The sequence below is a fragment of the Carettochelys insculpta genome, chromosome 24 (assembly GCF_033958435.1).
Source record: "Carettochelys insculpta isolate YL-2023 chromosome 24, ASM3395843v1, whole genome shotgun sequence".
Lineage (NCBI taxonomy): Eukaryota > Metazoa > Chordata > Testudines > Carettochelyidae > Carettochelys > Carettochelys insculpta.
The window spans coordinates 12535328-12541962 of NC_134160.1; the positions used below are offsets into that span (position 1 = coordinate 12535328).

Sequence of the window (6635 nt, forward strand, 5' to 3'; positions counted from 1 at the left end):
AGAGAGCCTTCCTATCTGGGAGCTCCAGGGGTCACCTCTTTCAACATCAGTACACAGAAAATGAATTTTAGTTTATTTTGCTCATTTAACAGCACTCTGTGCGCTGGCATCTTCTCTTTGGATCTGTGCATGAGCTGTCAAACACACCACTGGAAAACTGCTTAACATGGACAGCTACTTAGATTTCAGGCTGATGCTGCAACAGACAGGTTTTAAATCTTTGGTGACAAAAGGGGAAAAGCTATCGCTGTGACTCTAAATTTTAGGGATTAGTGCCCTGAAGAAATCATTTCAACAGATGCTGAATTCAAGCAGATGTGAGCTATCCCATCAGTTATCTAGAGCTAGGGACACTAAAAATAGAGGGGATTAAAATGTCTGAGAGGCAAAATGAAGACACTGATTTGTTTTTTAAGAATCCCTAGACAAACGCTGCTGTGTTTATGGACTGTTTTATTCCCCAGGGCTGTGCTTGGCATCAGTTATGTTAGTGCACCAACATGCTTTGGTCAGTAACAGAGAGATAGCCATGTTAGTGTGTATGCTAACAAAACAAAAAGTAGTCATGCAGCACTTTAACAAAATAACGTATTAGGTGATGAGCTTTTGTGGGACAGGCCCCTTCTTCAGATCTATAGTGTCAAAACAAAAAAGCAGTCCAGTAGCACTGTAAAGACTAACAAAATAATTTATTAGGTGGTGAGCTTTCCTGGGACAGACCCACTTCTTCAGACCATAGCCATACCAGAAGAGACTCAATATTTAAGGCACAGAGAACCAAAAACAGTTATCAAGGTTAACAAATCAGAAAAATTGTAATCAAGGTGAGTAAATCAGAAGAGAAGAGGGGGTGGTAGGAGGGAAGAAAGTCAAGAGTCAGATAAAACAAAGTATGTAAAAGAGTCCATATAATGGCCCAGGTAATTGGCATCCCAGTTCAAACCACATGTTAATGTGTCGAATTTGAATATAAAAGAGAGCTCGGCACTCTGTATTTGTAGGCGATTTTTAAAGTTTCTTTTCACTAAAACACAGACTTGCAGGTTATTAAGAGAATGGCCCTCTCCATTAAAGTGTTGGCGAACAGGCTTGTGACTTAAGAGCTTTGTTTTGTCTGACTCTTGACTCCACCACCCGTCTTCTCTTCTGATTTGCCCACCTTGATTATAATTTTTAAGATTTGTCAACCTTGATAACTATTTTTGGTTCTCTGTGCCTTAAATATTGAGTCTTGTCTGGTAGTGGCTATGGTCTGAAGAAGTGGATCTCTCTCCCACAGAAGCTCACCACCTAATAAATTATTTTGTTAGTCTTTAAAGTGCTACTGGACTGCTTTTTTGTTTTGATAGCTGTGTTCGTCTATATACTATCTCTGTTACAGATCTATAGTGTGTTTAGCTAAAGTATAAACAGTTCAGTTGTGTGTGTGTGTGATCCATTCAAAGCAAACTGTGTGTATTAGCATTTGGGAGATGGAAGGTGAGAATGAATATGAGAGAAGCTGAAAAATCATGACCAGGTGACAAAAAAAATTGGTAGATGGAAAAGACTGTTGTCTGCCTGTCTTTCAAACTTACCTGCTTCAAGTCAAGTTCCTGGCTCAAATTTAGGCTCCAAAGTAAACTCACTCTGCTTTTTTAAAAGGGAAGAATACACACAGTTCTTAATGACTCCATTAGGATGTGGGTTTTTGGGGCTTGTGAAAAATCAGGGGGCCTTGTGTAGCTCTAGGAGCTTCACTTTCGACAGGTAATAGGAAATTATGCTTGCTGCTTTAATGATCTGAGTGCTGAGTTAAGAGGAAATGTACCTTGTGAAGTTGGTGGTATTAAAAATGCCTCTTCCTGGGTGCCATTGGGAGCGCTACTTACCCTAACCTTGTCTTCCTAGGAGGTGTTTCTCCCGGACTGGTGTCCTCTCAGAAAGGGAGAAGAGAGAGGAGAAAACCTGAAAAACTACAGGAAGCTGCCTGGAGCACAAAGAGTGCAGATTTGCTGTTAATAATTGAACCTTCATATCACTTCCTAGAAGTTACGCTTGGACTTTGGATTTTCCATAGTACAGTGGATCCTGTTGAATACTTTTTATATTGTAAAACACAATTATGCCATGTGTCTCACTGTACTGAATGTTTGTTTTTTTTACAGGGTTTCAGTTTTTCATTCCCTCATGCATAGCCTCCATAGGTCCTGACAGAAGAGTTGGTTCCTAAGTCTTACTCCTTAAGCTACATCCAGCAGACTGGGGTTAAGCTATGTTCAGAAGAACAGCTGCATGAAAATCCTAGTAACTGATGGGGGTTTCTGCAGAAAAATCAATGTTCTTTGATTTTGGTGTGTGGCGTTTCTAGTTGCCTCTTGGAATTGGCCCTAAATATTTCCAGAAAACAAAAAGCCACACTACCCAGGTGCACGAAACGGAGTTTCTAGCTTTACTCTGAATTTCCTTGCTTTTGTGGGTTTTATCTCTTGATGTTGTTTTGAACATAGGATGGGAGTTTTGTGGTGTAATAGTCGCACATGTCAGGCCTTGGCTAGATTAAGGGATACTGGAAGTTGCTTCACATACTGTGAATTCTAGAGCTTTAAGAAAGCTGTGATAGGGCACAATGCCTTCCTGCCCCTCAAGACTGCATAGCTACTGATGCTTCCTACCTAGGTTTGTTTTCTAGAGGCCATTAAGTAAGTCGATAGAAGAGTGTGGTGAAGGGGGTTTGGCTCCGAATGCTAGAAGGTAGGCTATGCAGCATTCATAATAGTTGATTTCTCAGTGTCAGGTTTTTTCAATTATTTTTATTTAATTTTTAAATAAGTTGTAAATCATGTTTTTTTCCTCCTCTGTACTATTTAAAGCTAACCACGTTACAAACAAATCAGGACAGGATGTGCGTGTGTATAATCTTATGTGAATTTAAAATAATCTCTTAGACAATCTCACCTTCCTAGACATGTATGCTGGGCACGGGCTGGCTGTCCCACACATCCTCACACCTGTAGGCTATAGTAACTACTGGGAACAAAGTAAAACCATTTGGAAAGTGTACATGCTCATCCACTGACATTCCCCCTCTTTGTGTAAATTAAGGGCCTGTAGTAAATTGGCTCCTTCACTGCCAGGCTGCCATGAACCAGCAGGGCTAGAGTTGGCCACTGGTGCATTCTGGTCTGTAATGACAACTGCACAGCTGCTGGTTTTAGAGCAATCTGTGTGTTTTATGAAAACGGCGCTGAAAAATTCAAGTCTTTTTTTTTCCTCCTTAAGCTACTTCTGTTATACCCACTCTAGCAGCCTAAGGCATACTTCAAAGGGTTTTTTAATCATAATAATTTTTAAAGTATGTTTAGGGCGAACATGTATGAATGGCATTTCAAACTTGAGATGATCCATTAATTTATAAGGTGACCACTATGGTGTTGATCATGACTTTCAAAATGAGAGAGTAATGTTTTTCTGGGAATAGGGTTTCCTTCCTTTCATGAAAGCAGCAGCAGATCAGCACCCGTTTGGAGTTAATGGAAACTTCTTAATCATGCCCTGGTTATTTAAAGATAGGATTTTGAAGCTGTAATTCTGTCTCGGGTATGGCATATCTCAAGCCACGAGGGAGAAGACCCTCTGCTGCTAATCTACATTCCAGGGACAGAAAAATACCTGTCAGTAAGTACTCTACTTAAAGTTTGACCATGCCTTTTTGTGAAGGGGTTAGAAGACTGAGCTAGACTAAGTGATTGACCACTTGACTGGAAATTGCCTGTAGATGGTACTGTCCTTACAATTAAAATTGCATCCTTCTTGAAAATAAGCTGTTCATATAGTTCTGCATGGAGACCCTTTCTTTGAAAGGGTTACAGAGCTGCTTGAATATGACTATAACCATCAGCAGCTACCTTCTGATGAAGGCAGCTGTTCTGGGGGAATGCCACTTCACTGCCTGTGACTTCCTACAGGCAGACATTGAAATGTGCAGTTAGCTGGTGAACTGCAATTTAGTACACCTGCCAGTTCCTCAGGACTGTTCCCTTTTGCCGACAAACCTGGTTTCCCACTTCGGGTGGAACGGCATGATCTGTAGACTGGAGCTCCAGGCCCTCTGTTTACCAGCTGCAAAAATCTGACAGGCCCAGTTGGATTGGGTGCCTATAAGGCAGTTTCCTCCCAGGATAAGCTTGCAGTGACACACACAGTTTTGTCACAACAAAACATTTTTCATTTGCCCACCCATAAGGTGCACAGGGCAAAGGGTTAGTAAGAGGCCTGTATGTATGACGCAGCCTCTCTAGTCAGAGCTTAGGTTGATGCAGTTTATTCCACATGCTGCTCCTGAATGTGAGGGTTAGTTTGTATCTCCAGAGCCCTCTTTGGTCTGCTGACAACCCTTTTTTAGGGGCAACATCCTGCAACTACCTGTTCTCTTACTAAGGCAGAGGAGAGAGTGATAAAAACAGCTGTGTAACTGCTGTTGCCTGGTGGGTACAGCTAATAATCTGGCAGTTGTTATGGCGTATTTGCTGGAATGCTTCTTATCTAAGCCACTATTTTGCTTTTCCTGCATGGTTGCTTTAACATGCTATAGCAAGTCATCTGCACAGTAGTCATAAAAAGATTCCCCTTCATCCCAGATGTCTTCCTGGGAGGTTGAGCTGCCAAATGTTTAATCTGCCCAAAGCACTTCCAGGCATTTGGTGATTGTGAGGGTTTGGATGTGCCACTTTAACTAGTGAAGGAAGTACCTTGACACAGCATAACTTAATTCAATCCCAACCTTGTTCAGTAAAACTGTAGCAGCACAAAGTTTGATCTTTTTTTTAAAATAAAGTCTCCTAAGGAACAGAGACATTGACTGGTTTAAGATCCAGAGAAGCATTGTGTTGGTGAGATGTTTTCCTTCCCAAAACAATGGTGCACAGGCTTCTGTCTTTGACAATAGAAACCCTCCTTAAAAAAGGACAAGTAGAATAATATAAACTTTTAGGTTGCGGTGCTGCTCAGTTTCTTTCGATAGCATTGTGTGTGTTTCTTCTGTTCACCCTCTGATGGTATCCACCAGTGCTGCTGTTGTGGGACAAAACATTGTACACGCCCCACTGGCTTCTGAGCACAGACAAAAAAACTTTTTCTTTGGGCACCGTTGACCCTTCAGGTGTGTGTTAGTTAATCCCAGTAGGGATTCCTAGCTGCCACATCCATGCAACCCCAGCACGCGTCTGATGGGCAAGTTTTTACAAGCAAAAGGTTCTCTTAGTCCCAATGTTGCAGAGGAACAGGGGTTTGCTGGAACTGCTCCCTTTTCACAGAGGAACAGGAAAGAAAACAGCTTTTCATAAGTTATTGGAGATACCTTTTGATACCATCTACTACTACTGAAATTAACTTCTACCTAAAAGGCTGCAAGACTGCCTGTTATCCATCCCCTTTTCATCTTATCTCCTAAAATGAGTTGATCATATTAGTGAGTTTTAAAATTTGGTCCACTATGAATTTCTAGTGACCAGTGCTGCTCATTTCAACATGACATGTGAACAAGGTCTATATTTATAAGATATGAATGTTCCCAGCTGTTCCCAGTCCAGAAGTTGAGCCAGAGACTGGCTTGATTGTATAGTATATGCTTTACTGAAGCTATTTATATATGAATGAATGTATAGAAAGGAAGGTAGGAGAGAAGCATGACCTCTGCTTAGTGAAACTGGACAGGCAGCTTTGGTTTCCAGATAGCAATCTCCAAAAGCAATACAGTTCTATTGAAGGAGTGAGTTCTGATTTTAGTAAACTGTAGTTTGCTGATTTAATACAGTGTGTACAATTACCTAAGAGATGTTAATATACCAACCTGCGGTTGTGGGTTTTTTTTTAAACAAGTTTAATCAAAATTTAGTTGCAAATATGAAGGAGCTTTGTACATTTTTAAAGACAATTGTGAATTGTCTAGAATAGCTGTTTACATCTTTACTACAAATAGGAAATATTGCAACAGACGTAAAACTGGCATATCTTTATAGATTGAATAGTAAGTGACAGGAGCTGTAATTTTGAACTTTTATAGTAAATTGAAGGAAAAATTGCTGTAGTAGTTAGACAGCCATAAATGTTAAGTATTGTTTCTTGTATTGCATTTTTCAATAAATTTTCAAACTATTGTGTTCATCTTTTAAAAAAAAAAAAACATCCCTTGTTCAGTGCACTCTACCTCTTCAAGGTTTGTCTGCCTAGAGACTTACTTGGAAATAGCTGTTCCAAATTAACTCCATGGGAACATGTTCTTATTCCAGAATAGGAGCATCCACCTAGGAACTTAGTCTGCTTTAAATTCCTTTTGTACCGTATTCTAGATCAGTTTTTGTGTAGACAAGACCTAAGGCCTTTTCTAACTAGCAACGATATATTTGTTCTTTTCACCCTGTGCACTTGAATTATCGCAAAGTAAAATCCCATTACTGTGACCACCAACTCTGAAGCCTTCTTCAGAGTCCCTGCATTCTTTGTGACCTTCATGGCACTCCAAAATAAAGCTAAGGGAAAGTTTTGTAGAGTGCCCAATTGACTTAGTCCCATTTTCAACAAGTGGTGTTGGGAACCTAAGGTCTGCTGTAGCTTAAAACGTTAGGTTGACTTGAGTACTGTCACTCAGTGCTGTG

The 6635-nt window shown here is 40.4% G+C and overlaps 1 protein-coding gene across 26 annotated transcripts in view; it reads left to right on the forward strand.

Annotated features, from left to right (window-relative positions):
• Positions 1-6136, forward strand: part of EPB41 (erythrocyte membrane protein band 4.1) — a 217682-nt gene extending 211546 nt beyond the window's left edge. For all 26 annotated transcript variants that reach the window (XM_074976554.1, XM_074976553.1, XM_074976561.1 and 23 more), the window contains one exon: positions 1891-6136. The gene's annotated coding sequence lies outside the window, so the exon portion shown is untranslated. The remainder of the gene's footprint in view (positions 1-1890) is intronic.
• Positions 6137-6635: the final 499 nt, after the last annotated feature.